At 46.6% G+C, this 15,262-nt stretch overlaps 4 non-coding genes across 4 annotated transcripts; all 4 read left to right on the top strand.

Annotated features, from left to right (window-relative positions):
• The first annotated feature begins 2,462 nt into the window (after positions 1 to 2,462).
• Positions 2,463 to 2,536, top strand: trnan-guu (transfer RNA asparagine (anticodon GUU)). Its single transcript has one exon. It is a non-coding gene; the product is annotated as a tRNA-Asn (tRNA).
• A 3,264-nt stretch (positions 2,537 to 5,800) lies between these two features.
• On the top strand, positions 5,801 to 5,874 carry trnan-guu (transfer RNA asparagine (anticodon GUU)). The gene has a single exon. It is a non-coding gene; the product is annotated as a tRNA-Asn (tRNA).
• A 3,264-nt stretch (positions 5,875 to 9,138) lies between these two features.
• trnan-guu (transfer RNA asparagine (anticodon GUU)) lies at positions 9,139 to 9,212 on the top strand. The gene has a single exon. It is a non-coding gene; the product is annotated as a tRNA-Asn (tRNA).
• A 3,264-nt stretch (positions 9,213 to 12,476) lies between these two features.
• trnan-guu (transfer RNA asparagine (anticodon GUU)) lies at positions 12,477 to 12,550 on the top strand. Its single transcript has one exon. It is a non-coding gene; the product is annotated as a tRNA-Asn (tRNA).
• The last annotated feature ends 2,712 nt before the right edge of the window (positions 12,551 to 15,262 follow it).

Genomic DNA, 15,262 nt, shown 5'->3' with positions numbered 1-15,262 from the left:
TGCCAGTGAAAGATACTGCTTCACAAAGTTGGGCCTGTGGAAGGGAATCAGTGACGGTGATTATATTTGGTTGTTCACCTTGTGAATGTTCCCATTGCTGCGCATGTCCGTGTTGGCGTCAGAACTCTGCAGCATGGTGGCGTTGGATGCGCACAGAGACTGGCGCACCAAACTCCACCTACCTGTTTGAAATGCAGCTCACAGCTTCTTCACACACCCCAATTAATCTTTCTCATTGTCCTGAAGCCGGCATACGGTTTGAATTCCCGATCTGCGGGAATGAGAATCCTTACACTGTCTCGCGTCAGTAAATGTCCCTGAGAACATCTGAGTCAACTCACAGCGCAGTCAGATGAGGGGAAGCTGAAATAGCCCCACACGCTGTTTACGGGCACATCTTATTCTCCCCAACTCAACGCCTCAACCACTGCGGCTCCTGGGAGTGGAAAAGAAACAATCACCAAAACCCCTTCTAAGCTCTGTGAATCTTCAGAAAATCAGCAAACGTTCATCCCTTCGGATTTTCTATCCTAGGCTGACAGCGATGGGTTTTGTCACTCTTTTGTAGGACATTGCAAGTAGATGTTTTGCAGAATAGCACCACAATGCCATCTGATTAATCAGGACCTGGATGTTTTCGGTCTTTGAATGTCAGTGTTGTGCTGCAGAACTTTGTTGTTGCCAGTTTCTAATACTTATCTTCCCAGTCCCCTGTATCACTTGTCGAAAATGTTTAATTTGTGTCTTGTAATCCTTTCACTGTCTGCTAATGAGGATAGTGTTTCCATGTTTTACCTAAATTATCTTGACCTTGCATACCTCAAGCCTCAAGCTAATTTCACGAGAAACCCTCTCCAGTTCAAAAGCCAACTGTTAATGATGGCTCTGTTCCTTGTCACGTGTCCAATTTCAGATCGATGTTGTTAATGTCCCTTCTACTACTTCAGATCCAGGTTTCGCTCACAGGGCTAGAACAGAACTGTCACCAAATACATTGACCAATCTACGTTCATCCTATCGATTGTATTAGCATCATCAACACTTCTCATCAAAATAACTCGAGAGACTTTCATCACAATTTTCTGTGAACAGTTCTACATTAGCTTTGCTGAATGAACCCCAAATTTCTTGAAGTGGCTCCTTATTTTCGGTCCTGATTATTAATCTCTCTACGCATGGGAATGGATCCTTCCCACCCGCTCTATCTTTCATCAAGGTGTGTAGTTCAATTCGATCTCCCATCAGCCTCCTCTGTCCTGATCAAATCCAGGGGAACAGGAAACGTTGGGACTATGGCGCGGACAGGACAAGCCCAATACTCACCTTTCCTGTTAGAACTATTCCATGAGAAAGTTTAGACCTCAACTTTGGGCGTGTAGTTGTGGCCGAACACTTAAGGTGTTGGCGTAGAGATCATTTGGGGCTCCCCGCCCAGGGTGTTAACCTGCTGGCTATGCTTTCTTCACTGGCGATTTTAAATAACTTCCTGTTGGTTGCATTATCGCTCAATCTTCACAAAACCCGTCTCAATAAAGACCCGTTTTCTCATGTCTGGGAATTGATTGCCATGCAGGAAACTCGGGTTCTGAACAAACAACGTATCAGACTCACAACGTCAGCTCTGTTTACCTTTCCACAGATGCTGCTCGACCTGTTGGCTTTCTGCAGTATTCTCTGTGTTTATTAGGCACAAGTGCTGCTTTTCATTCAAGAACTTCAATCCCTGTCCTCTGGTAACTGACTCTGGTCAGTGGCAATTGGTTCTTCTGATCATTAATCTGCCCATTCCCAACGCTTCTTCTCCCATCATGACCAACAGCCCCAGGAAATCTCCAGTTATCCTTGTTTGCTCCAAAGCGAACATTCTCAACATTGGGAATGTCTCCCCAAAATGGAAATTCCTCATCCCTGGACATGAGACAAGGCGTACAATTGGGAAGAGATTTTGGCAAAATATTGTCAGTTAGGAAATGGAAAAATGTTCAAATGTTCATGAAGCAAAACAGAAATCCCAGTCTCCAGCTTTGTGAACCTTTAGAAACACTTTGGGAAGCGGATTTGGAGGAGAATGAAAGATGACCTGTCCGACAGTCCAGACACCGTCCCCTTGTTGAAGAGGCCGGGAGGTTGATTCTGATGTTCTCGGCACACGAACTGATCTGAGACATTGAAAGAATTGTCGTTCGTGAACATCAGGAATTCAAACCCCTTCTCGCCTCCGAGCCAATGAGAGAACTCGGGAACAGGCAAAACACTGAAAGGCTCGAAGGGCGACGGCCCCGGAGTAAGAAAGCTAGTTCCTCGTGACATGGATGTGTCTGCAGACAGCCCCCGGTATCTCCAGAATGCATCTCCCAGGCTTGATTATGGAAAAGTTAAACTGATAGACGACAATTGTAATTCTTGGCGGGGAGGCTGAATTATAAAATCACTAAGCGATGGTGCCGCCCCCATCTGCACCTGTCTCTGTGGCGCAATTGGTCAGCGCGTTCGGCTGTTAACCGAAAGGTTGGTGGTTCGAGCCCACCCAGGGGCGGTGTGTTCGCTGCTCTCCTTTGGCTTCGAAGCTGTGCGCTTTTAATGGGGTCAGGAGAATGTTCCCCAAACGGAAATCTTCTCCACACAGGGGGGTTGCGAGTTGACTTCATGTCTTACCTAAGGGACTGCGTATGCTGAGAAGACGAGACCCAAACAGAAAATCAACAGGTTTGACAGTACCCGTCGGAGCAAACAAAATTCTGAAATGTTGCCTCTGATTCTCTTTCCACAGATGTTGCCTGCCCTGCTGAATTCCTCCTGCAATTTCTCACTGAAAGTTCATTTCATCTTTTCGGGAGAAACACCGAAATATCTGCAAACACCATGTGCAGATATTTAACCCTTTCGAATCACTGCGAAGTGATTGGAGTCAAACAAACTCTGCGATGATTCACTCTTTCTCAGCTCCACAGGCAGACAGACCTGGGAAGTCAAACTGTCAGTGTGGTACTGAATCGTGGGCCGAGTGGTTGATGCGATGGACTTGAAATCCATTGCGGCTTCCCCACGCAGGTGTGAACCCTGCCGAGTACAAAATGAGAAGTGTTGTCGAAAAGAAAGGGAGTTTGCTCCCCCGCTTCTTCTTTAAGATTCAAATCAGTGGAGGGGGAAAAACATTTCACTCAAATTGGGACTGGTGGGAATCTGCAACCCACTGCCTGTTCGGGTGGAACAAGCAGATACCCTCAGAGCTTCTTTGGAGGCTATGAGCAAAGTGTTTGGAAATGAGACTAGAAGAGTGAGGGGCTTGAAATCGTGATCGAAATGAAGCAGGTACCTGTGGACAAAGGCGTTTCCTTTGCCAGTGAAAGATACTGCTTCACAAAGTTGGGCCTGTGGAAGGGAATCAGTGACGGTGATTATATTTGGTTGTTCACCTTGTGAATGTTCCCATTGCTGCGCATGTCCGTGTTGGCGTCAGAACTCTGCAGCATGGTGGCGTTGGATGCGCACAGGGACTGGCGCACCAAACTCCACCTACCTGTTTGAAATGCAGCTCACAGCTTCTTCACACACCCCAATTAATCTTTCTCATTGTCCTGAAGCCGGCATACGGTTTGAATTCCCGATCTGCGGGAATGAGAATCCTTACACTGTCTCGCGTCAGTAAATGTCCCTGAGAACATCTGAGTCAACTCACAGCGCAGTCAGATGAGGGGAAGCTGAAATAGCCCCACACGCTGTTTACGGGCACATCTTATTCTCCCCAACTCAACGCCTCAACCACTGCGGCTCCTGGGAGTGGAAAAGAAACAATCACCAAAACCCCTTCTAAGCTCTGTGAATCTTCAGAAAATCAGCAAACGTTCATCCCTTCGGATTTTCTATCCTAGGCTGACAGCGATGGGTTTTGTCACTCTTTTGTAGGACATTGCAAGTAGATGTTTTGCAGAATAGCACCACAATGCCATCTGATTAATCAGGACCTGGATGTTTTCGGTCTTTGAATGTCAGTGTTGTGCTGCAGAACTTTGTTGTTGCCAGTTTCTAATACTTATCTTCCCAGTCCCCTGTATCACTTGTCGAAAATGTTTAATTTGTGTCTTGTAATCCTTTCACTGTCTGCTAATGAGGATAGTGTTTCCATGTTTTACCTAAATTATCTTGACCTTGCATACCTCAAGCCTCAAGCTAATTTCACGAGAAACCCTCTCCAGTTCAAAAGCCAACTGTTAATGATGGCTCTGTTCCTTGTCACGTGTCCAATTTCAGATCGATGTTGTTAATGTCCCTTCTACTCCTTCAGATCCAGGTTTCGCTCACAGGGCTAGAACAGAACTGTCACCAAATACATTGACCAATCTACGTTCATCCTATCGATTGTATTAGCATCATCAACACTTCTCATCAAAATAACTCGAGAGACTTTCATCACAATTTTCTGTGAACAGTTCTACATTAGCTTTGCTGAATGAACCCCAAATTTCTTGAAGTGGCTCCTTATTTTCGGCCCTGATTATTAATCTCTCTACGCATGGGAATGGATCCTTCCCACCCGCTCTATCTCTCATCAAGGTGTGTAGTTCAATTCGATCTCCCATCAGCCTCCTCTGTCCTGATCAAATCCAGGGGAACAGGAAACGTTGGGACTATGGCGCGGACAGGACAAGCCCAATACTCACCTTTCCTGTTAGAACTATTCCATGAGAAAGTTTAGACCTCAACTTTGGGCGTGTAGTTGTGGCCGAACACTTAAGGTGTTGGCGTAGAGATCATTTGGGGCTCCCCGCCCAGGGTGTTAACCTGCTGGCTATGCTTTCTTCACTGGCGATTTTAAATAACTTCCTGTTGGTTGCATTATCGCTCAATCTTCACAAAACCCGTCTCAATAAAGACCCGTTTTCTCATGTCTGGGAATTGATTGCCATGCAGGAAACTCGGGTTCTGAACAAACAACGTATCAGACTCACAACGTCAGCTCTGTTTACCTTTCCACAGATGCTGCTCGACCTGTTGGCTTTCTGCAGTATTCTCTGTGTTTATTAGGCACAAGTGCTGCTTTTCATTCAAGAACTTCAATCCCTGTCCTCTGGTAACTGACTCTGGTCAGTGGCAATTGGTTCTTCTGATCATTAATCTGCCCATTCCCAACGCTTCTTCTCCCATCATGACCAACAGCCCCAGGAAATCTCCAGTTATCCTTGTTTGCTCCAAAGCGAACATTCTCAACATTGGGAATGTCTCCCCAAAATGGAAATTCCTCATCCCTGGACATGAGACAAGGCGTACAATTGGGAAGAGATTTTGGCAAAATATTGTCAGTTAGGAAATGGAAAAATGTTCAAATGTTCATGAAGCAAAACAGAAATCCCAGTCTCCAGCTTTGTGAACCTTTAGAAACACTTTGGGAAGCGGATTTGGAGGAGAATGAAAGATGACCTGTCCGACAGTCCAGACACCGTCCCCTTGTTGAAGAGGCCGGGAGGTTGATTCTGATGTTCTCGGCACACGAACTGATCTGAGACATTGAAAGAATTGTCGTTCGTGTACATCAGGAATTCAAACCCCTTCTCGCCTCCGAGCCAATGAGAGAACTCGGGAACAGGCAAAACACTGAAAGGCTCGAAGGGCGACGGCCCCGGAGTAAGAAAGCTCGTTCCTCGTGACATGGATGTGTCTGCAGACAGCCCCCGGTATCTCCAGAATGCATCTCCCAGGCTTGATTATGGAAAAGTTAAACTGATAGACGACAATTGTAATTCTTGGCGGGGAGGCTGAATTATAAAATCACTAAGCGATGGTGCCGCCCCCATCTGCACCTGTCTCTGTGGCGCAATTGGTCAGCGCATTCGGCTGTTAACCGAAAGGTTGGTGGTTCGAGCCCACCCAGGGGCGGTGTGTTCGCTGCTCTCCTTTGGCTTCGAAGCTGTGCGCTTTTAATGGGGTCAGGAGAATGTTCCCCAAACGGAAATCTTCTCCACACAGGGGGGTTGCGAGTTGACTTCATGTCTTACCTAAGGGACTGCGTATGCTGAGAAGACGAGACCCAAACAGAAAATCAACAGGTTTGACAGTACCCGTCGGAGCAAACAAAATTCTGAAATGTTGCCTCTGATTCTCTTTCCACAGATGTTGCCTGCCCTGCTGAATTCCTCCTGCAATTTCTCACTGAAAGTTCATTTCATCTTTTCGGGAGAAACACCGAAATATCTGCAAACACCATGTGCAGATATTTAACCCTTTCGAATCACTGCGAAGTGATTGGAGTCAAACAAACTCTGCGATGATTCACTCTTTCTCAGCTCCACAGGCAGACAGACCTGGGAAGTCAAACTGTCAGTGTGGTACTGAATCGTGGGCCGAGTGGTTGATGCGATGGACTTGAAATCCATTGCGGCTTCCCCACGCAGGTGTGAACCCTGCCGAGTACAAAATGAGAAGTGTCGTCGAAAAGAAAGGGAGTTTGCTCCCCCGCTTCTTCTTTAAGATTCAAATCAGTGGAGGGGGAAAAACATTTCACTCAAATTGGGACTGGTGGGAATCTGCAACCCACTGCCTGTTCGGGTGGAACAAGCAGATACCCTCAGAGCTTCTTTGGAGGCTATGAGCAAAGTGTTTGGAAATGAGACTAGAAGAGTGAGGGGCTTGAAATCGTGATCGAAATGAAGCAGGTACCTGTGGAAAAAGGCGTTTCCTTTGCCAGTGAAAGATACTGCTTCACAAAGTTGGGCCTGTGGAAGGGAATCAGTGACGGTGATTATATTTGGTTGTTCACCTTGTGAATGTTCCCATTGCTGCGCATGTCCGTGTTGGCGTCAGAACTCTGCAGCATGGTGGCGTTGGATGCGCACAGAGACTGGCGCACCAAACTCCACCTACCTGTTTGAAATGCAGCTCACAGCTTCTTCACACACCCCAATTAATCTTTCTCATTGTCCTGAAGCCGGCATACGGTTTGAATTCCCGATCTGCGGGAATGAGAATCCTTACACTGTCTCGCGTCAGTAAATGTCCCTGAGAACATCTGAGTCAACTCACAGCGCAGTCAGATGAGGGGAAGCTGAAATAGCCCCACACGCTGTTTACGGGCACATCTTATTCTCCCCAACTCAACGCCTCAACCACTGCGGCTCCTGGGAGTGGAAAAGAAACAATCACCAAAACCCCTTCTAAGCTCTGTGAATCTTCAGAAAATCAGCAAACGTTCATCCCTTCGGATTTTCTATCCTAGGCTGACAGCGATGGGTTTTGTCACTCTTTTGTAGGACATTGCAAGTAGATGTTTTGCAGAATAGCACCACAATGCCATCTGATTAATCAGGACCTGGATGTTTTCGGTCTTTGAATGTCAGTGTTGTGCTGCAGAACTTTGTTGTTGCCAGTTTCTAATACTTATCTTCCCAGTCCCCTGTATCACTTGTCGAAAATGTTTAATTTGTGTCTTGTAATCCTTTCACTGTCTGCTAATGAGGATAGTGTTTCCATGTTTTACCTAAATTATCTTGACCTTGCATACCTCAAGCCTCAAGCTAATTTCACGAGAAACCCTCTCCAGTTCAAAAGCCAACTGTTAATGATGGCTCTGTTCCTTGTCACGTGTCCAATTTCAGATCGATGTTGTTAATGTCCCTTCTACTCCTTCAGATCCAGGTTTCGCTCACAGGGCTAGAACAGAACTGTCACCAAATACATTGACCAATCTACGTTCATCCTATCGATTGTATTAGCATCATCAACACTTCTCATCAAAATAACTCGAGAGACTTTCATCACAATTTTCTGTGAACAGTTCTACATGAGCTTTGCTGAATGAACCCCAAATTTCTTGAAGTGGCTCCTTATTTTCGGCCCTGATTATTAATCTCTCTCCGCATGGGAATGGATCCTTCCCACCCGCTCTATCTTTCATCAATGTGTTTAGTTCAATTCGATCTCCCATCAGCCTCCTCTGTCCTGATCAAATCCAGGGGAACAGGAAACGTTGGGACTATGGCGCGGACAGGACAAGCCCAATACTCACCTTTCCTGTTAGAACTATTCCATGAGAAAGTTTAGACCTCAACTTTGGGCGTGTAGTTGTGGCCGAACACTTAAGGTGTTGGCGTAGAGATCATTTGGGGCTCCCCGCCCAGGGTGTTAACCTGCTGGCTATGCTTTCTTCACTGGCGATTTTAAATAACTTCCTGTTGGTTGCATTATCGCTCAATCTTCACAAAACCCGTCTCAATAAAGACCCGTTTTCTCATGTCTGGGAATTGATTGCCATGCAGGAAACTCGGGTTCTGAACAAACAACGTATCAGACTCACAACGTCAGCTCTGTTTACCTTTCCACAGATGCTGCTCGACCTGTTGGCTTTCTGCAGTATTCTCTGTGTTTATTAGGCACAAGTGCTGCTTTTCATTCAAGAACTTCAATCCCTGTCCTCTGGTAACTGACTCTGGTCAGTGGCAATTGGTTCTTCTGATCATTAATCTGCCCATTCCCAACGCTTCTTCTCCCATCATGACCAACAGCCCCAGGAAATCTCCAGTTATCCTTGTTTGCTCCAAAGCGAACATTCTCAACATTGGGAATGTCTCCCCAAAATGGAAATTCCTCATCCCTGGACATGAGACAAGGCGTACAATTGGGAAGAGATTTTGGCAAAATATTGTCAGTTAGGAAATGGAAAAATGTTCAAATGTTCATGAAGCAAAACAGAAATCCCAGTCTCCAGCTTTGTGAACCTTTAGAAACACTCTGGGAAGCGGATTTGGAGGAGAATGAAAGATGACCTGTCCGACAGTCCAGACACCGTCCCCTTGTTGAAGAGGCCGGGAGGTTGATTCTGATGTTCTCGGCACACGAACTGATCTGAGACATTGAAAGAATTGTCGTTCGTGTACATCAGGAATTCAAACCCCTTCTCGCCTCCGAGCCAATGAGAGAACTCGGGAACAGGCAAAACACTGAAAGGCTCGAAGGGCGACGGCCCCGGAGTAAGAAAGCTCGTTCCTCGTGACATGGATGTGTCTGCAGACAGCCCCCGGTATCTCCAGAATGCATCTCCCAGGCTTGATTATGGAAAAGTTAAACTGATAGACGACAATTGTAATTCTTGGCGGGGAGGCTGAATTATAAAATCACTAAGCGATGGTGCCGCCCCCATCTGCACCTGTCTCTGTGGCGCAATTGGTCAGCGCATTCGGCTGTTAACCGAAAGGTTGGTGGTTCGAGCCCACCCAGGGGCGGTGTGTTCGCTGCTCTCCTTTGGCTTCGAAGCTGTGCGCTTTTAATGGGGTCAGGAGAATGTTCCCCAAACGGAAATCTTCTCCACACAGGGGGGTTGCGAGTTGACTTCATGTCTTACCTAAGGGACTGCGTATGCTGAGAAGACGAGACCCAAACAGAAAATCAACAGGTTTGACAGTACCCGTCGGAGCAAACAAAATTCTGAAATGTTGCCTCTGATTCTCTTTCCACAGATGTTGCCTGCCCTGCTGAATTCCTCCTGCAATTTCTCACTGAAAGTTCATTTCATCTTTTCGGGAGAAACACCGAAATATCTGCAAACACCATGTGCAGATATTTAACCCTTTCGAATCACTGCGAAGTGATTGGAGTCAAACAAACTCTGCGATGATTCACTCTTTCTCAGCTCCACAGGCAGACAGACCTGGGAAGTCAAACTGTCAGTGTGGTACTGAATCGTGGGCCGAGTGGTTGATGCGATGGACTTGAAATCCATTGCGGCTTCCCCACGCAGGTGTGAACCCTGCCGAGTACAAAATGAGAAGTGTCGTCGAAAAGAAAGGGAGTTTGCTCCCCCGCTTCTTCTTTAAGATTCAAATCAGTGGAGGGGGAAAAACATTTCACTCAAATTGGGACTGGTGGGAATCTGCAACCCACTGCCTGTTCGGGTGGAACAAGCAGATACCCTCAGAGCTTCTTTGGAGGCTATGAGCAAAGTGTTTGGAAATGAGACTAGAAGAGTGAGGGGCTTGAAATCGTGATCGAAATGAAGCAGGTACCTGTGGAAAAAGGCGTTTCCTTTGCCAGTGAAAGATACTGCTTCACAAAGTTGGGCCTGTGGAAGGGAATCAGTGACGGTGATTATATTTGGTTGTTCACCTTGTGAATGTTCCCATTGCTGCGCATGTCCGTGTTGGCGTCAGAACTCTGCAGCATGGTGGCGTTGGATGCGCACAGGGACTGGCGCACCAAACTCCACCTACCTGTTTGAAATGCAGCTCACAGCTTCTTCACACACCCCAATTAATCTTTCTCATTGTCCTGAAGCCGGCATACGGTTTGAATTCCCGATCTGCGGGAATGAGAATCCTTACACTGTCTCGCGTCAGTAAATGTCCCTGAGAACATCTGAGTCAACTCACAGCGCAGTCAGATGAGGGGAAGCTGAAATAGCCCCACACGCTGTTTACGGGCACATCTTATTCTCCCCAACTCAACGCCTCAACCACTGCGGCTCCTGGGAGTGGAAAAGAAACAATCACCAAAACCCCTTCTAAGCTCTGTGAATCTTCAGAAAATCAGCAAACGTTCATCCCTTCGGATTTTCTATCCTAGGCTGACAGCGATGGGTTTTGTCACTCTTTTGTAGGACATTGCAAGTAGATGTTTTGCAGAATAGCACCACAATGCCATCTGATTAATCAGGACCTGGATGTTTTCGGTCTTTGAATGTCAGTGTTGTGCTGCAGAACTTTGTTGTTGCCAGTTTCTAATACTTATCTTCCCAGTCCCCTGTATCACTTGTCGAAAATGTTTAATTTGTGTCTTGTAATCCTTTCACTGTCTGCTAATGAGGATAGTGTTTCCATGTTTTACCTAAATTATCTTGACCTTGCATACCTCAAGCCTCAAGCTAATTTCACGAGAAACCCTCTCCAGTTCAAAAGCCAACTGTTAATGATGGCTCTGTTCCTTGTCACGTGTCCAATTTCAGATCGATGTTGTTAATGTCCCTTCTACTCCTTCAGATCCAGGTTTCGCTCACAGGGCTAGAACAGAACTGTCACCAAATACATTGACCAATCTACGTTCATCCTATCGATTGTATTAGCATCATCAACACTTCTCATCAAAATAACTCGAGAGACTTTCATCACAATTTTCTGTGAACAGTTCTACATTAGCTTTGCTGAATGAACCCCAAATTTCTTGAAGTGGCTCCTTATTTTCGGCCCTGATTATTAATCTCTCTACGCATGGGAATAGATCCTTCCCAGCCGCTCTATCTCCCATCAATGTGTGTAGTTCAATTCGATCTCCCATCAGCCTCCTCTGTCCTGATCAAATCCAGGGGAACAGGAAACGTTGGGACTATGGCGCGGACAGGACAAGCCCAATACTCACCTTTCCTGTTAGAACTATTCCATGAGAAAGTTTAGACCTCAACTTTGGGCGTGTAGTTGTGGCCGAACACTTAAGGTGTTGGCGTAGAGATCATTTGGGGCTCCCCGCCCAGGGTGTTAACCTGCTGGCTATGCTTTCTTCACTGGCGATTTTAAATAACTTCCTGTTGGTTGCATTATCGCTCAATCTTCACAAAACCCGTCTCAATAAAGACCCGTTTTCTCATGTCTGGGAATTGATTGCCATGCAGGAAACTCGGGTTCTGAACAAACAACGTATCAGACTCACAACGTCAGCTCTGTTTACCTTTCCACAGATGCTGCTCGACCTGTTGGCTTTCTGCAGTATTCTCTGTGTTTATTAGGCACAAGTGCTGCTTTTCATTCAAGAACTTCAATCCCTGTCCTCTGGTAACTGACTCTGGTCAGTGGCAATTGGTTCTTCTGATCATTAATCTGCCCATTCCCACCGCTTCTTCTCCCATCATTACCAACAGCCCCAGGAAATCTCCAGTTATCCTTGTTTGCTCCAAAGCGAACATTCTCAACATTGGGAATGTCTCCCCAAAATGGAAATTCCTCATCCCTGGACATGAGACAAGGCGTACAATTGGGAAGAGATTTTGGCAAAATATTGTCAGTTAGGAAATGGAAAAATGTTCAAATGTTCATGAAGCAAAACAGAAATCCCAGTCTCCAGCTTTGTGAACCTTTAGAAACACTTTGGGAAGCGGATTTGGAGGAGAATGAAAGATGACCTGTCCGACAGTCCAGACACCGTCCCCTTGTTGAAGAGGCCGGGAGGTTGATTCTGATGTTCTCGGCACACGAACTGATCTGAGACATTGAAAGAATTGTCGTTCGTGAACATCAGGAATTCAAACCCCTTCTCGCCTCCGAGCCAATGAGAGAACTCGGGAACAGGCAAAACACTGAAAGGCTCGAAGGGCGACGGCCCCGGAGTAAGAAAGCTAGTTCCTCGTGACATGGATGTGTCTGCAGACAGCCCCCGGTATCTCCAGAATGCATCTCCCAGGCTTGATTATGGAAAAGTTAAACTGATAGACGACAATTGTAATTCTTGGCGGGGAGGCTGAATTATAAAATCACTAAGCGATGGTGCCGCCCCCATCTGCACCTGTCTCTGTGGCGCAATTGGTCAGCGCGTTCGGCTGTTAACCGAAAGGTTGGTGGTTCGAGCCCACCCAGGGGCGGTGTGTTCGCTGCTCTCCTTTGGCTTCGAAGCTGTGCGCTTTTAATGGGGTCAGGAGAATGTTCCCCAAACGGAAATCTTCTCCACACAGGGGGGTTGCGAGTTGACTTCATGTCTTACCTAAGGGACTGCGTATGCTGAGAAGACGAGACCCAAACAGAAAATCAACAGGTTTGACAGTACCCGTCGGAGCAAACAAAATTCTGAAATGTTGCCTCCGGGACAAGTGGTGGGCTTGTTAGTGGGTGAACATTTTGGTGATGGCGACCACAATTCTGTCACTTTCACCTTGGTTATGGAGAGGGATAGGTGCACACAACAAGGAAGTTTTTACAATTGGGGGAAGGGAAATTACGATGCTGTAAGACAGGATTTGAGGAGCATACGTTGGGAGCATAGGCTGTCAGGGAAGGATGTGGTGGAAATGTGGGACTTTTTCAAGGAGCAGATACGACGTGTCCTTGATATGTATGTACCGATCAGGCAGGAAAGAAATGGTCGTGTGAGGGAGCCTTGGTTGACGAGGGAGGTTGAATGTCTAGTAAAGAGGAAGAAGGAGGCTTACATAAGGTTGAGGAAACAAGGTTCAGACAGAGCAGTGGAGGGATACAGGATAGCCAGAAGGGACCTGAAGAAAGGGATTAGGAGAGCTAAGAGAGGGCATGAAAAATCCCTGGCGGATAGGATCAAGGATAACCCCAAGGCATTCTATGCGTATGTGAGAAACCTGAGAATGACGAGAACGAGGGTAGGTCCGATCAAGGACAGTGGTGGGAGACTGTGTATTGAGTCGGAAGAGATAGGAGAGGTCTTGAACAAGTACTTCTCTTCAGTATTTACGAACGAGAGGGACTGTATTGTTGAAGAGGAGAGTGTGAAACGGACTGATAAGCTAGAAGAGATATCTGTTAGGAAGGAAGATGTGTTGGACATTTTGAACAACTTGAGGATAGACAAGTCCCCCGGGCCTGACGGGATATATCCTAGGATTATGTGGGAAGCAAGAGAGGAAATTGCAGTACCGTTGGCAATGATCTTCTCGTCTTCACTGGCAACGGGGGTGGTACCAGGGGACTGGAGAGTAGCGAATGTTGTGCCCCTGTTCAAAAAAGGGAATAGGGATAACCCCGGGAATTACAGGCCAGTTAGTCTTACTTCTGTGGTAGGCAAAGTAATGGAAAGGGTACTGAGGGATAGGATTTACGAGTATCTGGAACGGCACTGCTTGATTAGGGACAGCCAGCACGGATTTGTGAAGGGTAGGTCTTGCCTTACAAGTCTTATTGAATTCTTCGAGGAGGTGACCAAGCATGTGGATGAGGGTAGAGCAGTGGATGTAGTGTACATGGATTTTAGTAAGGCATTTGATAAGGTTCCCCATGGTAGGCTTATGCGGAAAGTCAGGAGGCATGGGATAGAGGGAAATTTGGCCAATTGGATAGAAAACTGGCTAACCGGTCGAAGTCAGAGAGTGGTGGTAGATGGTAAATATTCAGCATGGAGTCCAGTTACAAGTGGAGTTCCGCAGGGATCAGTTCTGGGCCCTCTGCTGTTTGTAATTTTTATTAATGACTTAGATGAGGGAGTCGAAGGGTGGGTCAGTAAATTTGCAGATGATACAAAGATAGGTGGAGTTGTGGACAGTGAGGAGGGCTGTTGTCGGCTGCAGAGGGACTTAGATATGATGCAGAGCTGGGCTGAGGAGTGGCAGATGGAGTTCAACCCTGCCAAGTGTGAAGTTGTCCATTTTGGAAGAACAAATAAGAATGCGGAATACAGGGTTAATGGTAGGGTTCTTGGTCAGGTGGAGGAACAGAGGGATCTTGGGGTCTATGTACATAGATCTTTGAAGGTTGCCACTCAGGTGGATAGAGTTTGTAAGAAGGCCTATGGAGTATTATCGTTCATTAGCAGAGGGATTGAATTCAAGAGTCGTGAGGTGATGTTGCAGCTGTACAGGACTTTGGTTAGGCCACATTTGGAGTACTGTGTGCAGTTCTGGTCGCCTCACTTTAGGAAAGATGTGGAAGCTTTGGAGAGGGTGCAGAGAAGATTTACCAGGATGTTGCCTGGAATGGAGAGTAGGTCATACGAGGATAGGTTGAGAGTTCTCGGCCTTTTCTCGTTGGAACGGCGAAGGATGAGGGGTGACTTGATAGAGGTTTATAAGATGATCAGAGGAATAGATAGAGTAGACAGTCAGAAACTTTTTCCCCGGGTACAACAGAGTGTTACAAGGGGACATAAATTTAAGGTGAAGGGTGGAAGGTATAGGGGAGATGTCAGGGGTGGGTTCTTCACCCAGAGAGTGGTGGGGGCATGGAATGCACTGCCCGTGGGAGTGGTAGAGTCAGATTCATTGGCGACCTTTAAGCGGCATTTGGATAGGTACATGGATGGGTGCTTAATCTAGGATAGAAGTTCGGCACAACATCGTGGGCCGAAGGGCCTGTTCTGTGCTGTATTGTTCTATGTTCTATGTTCTATGTTCTATTCTCTTTCCACAGATGTTGCCTGCCCTGCTGAATTCCTCCTGCAATTTCTCACTGAAAGTTCATTTCATCTTTTCGGGAGAAACACCGAAATATCTGCAAACACCATGTGCAGATATTTAACCCTTTGGAATCACTGCGAAGTGATTGGAGTCAAACAAACTCTGCGATGATTCACTCTTTCTCAGCTCCACAGGCAGACAGACCTGGGAAGTCAAACT

The sequence above is a fragment of the Chiloscyllium punctatum genome, chromosome 36, assembly GCF_047496795.1.
Source record: "Chiloscyllium punctatum isolate Juve2018m chromosome 36, sChiPun1.3, whole genome shotgun sequence".
Lineage (NCBI taxonomy): Eukaryota > Metazoa > Chordata > Chondrichthyes > Orectolobiformes > Hemiscylliidae > Chiloscyllium > Chiloscyllium punctatum.
This window is presented reverse-complemented; position numbering and strand designations above follow the sequence as displayed.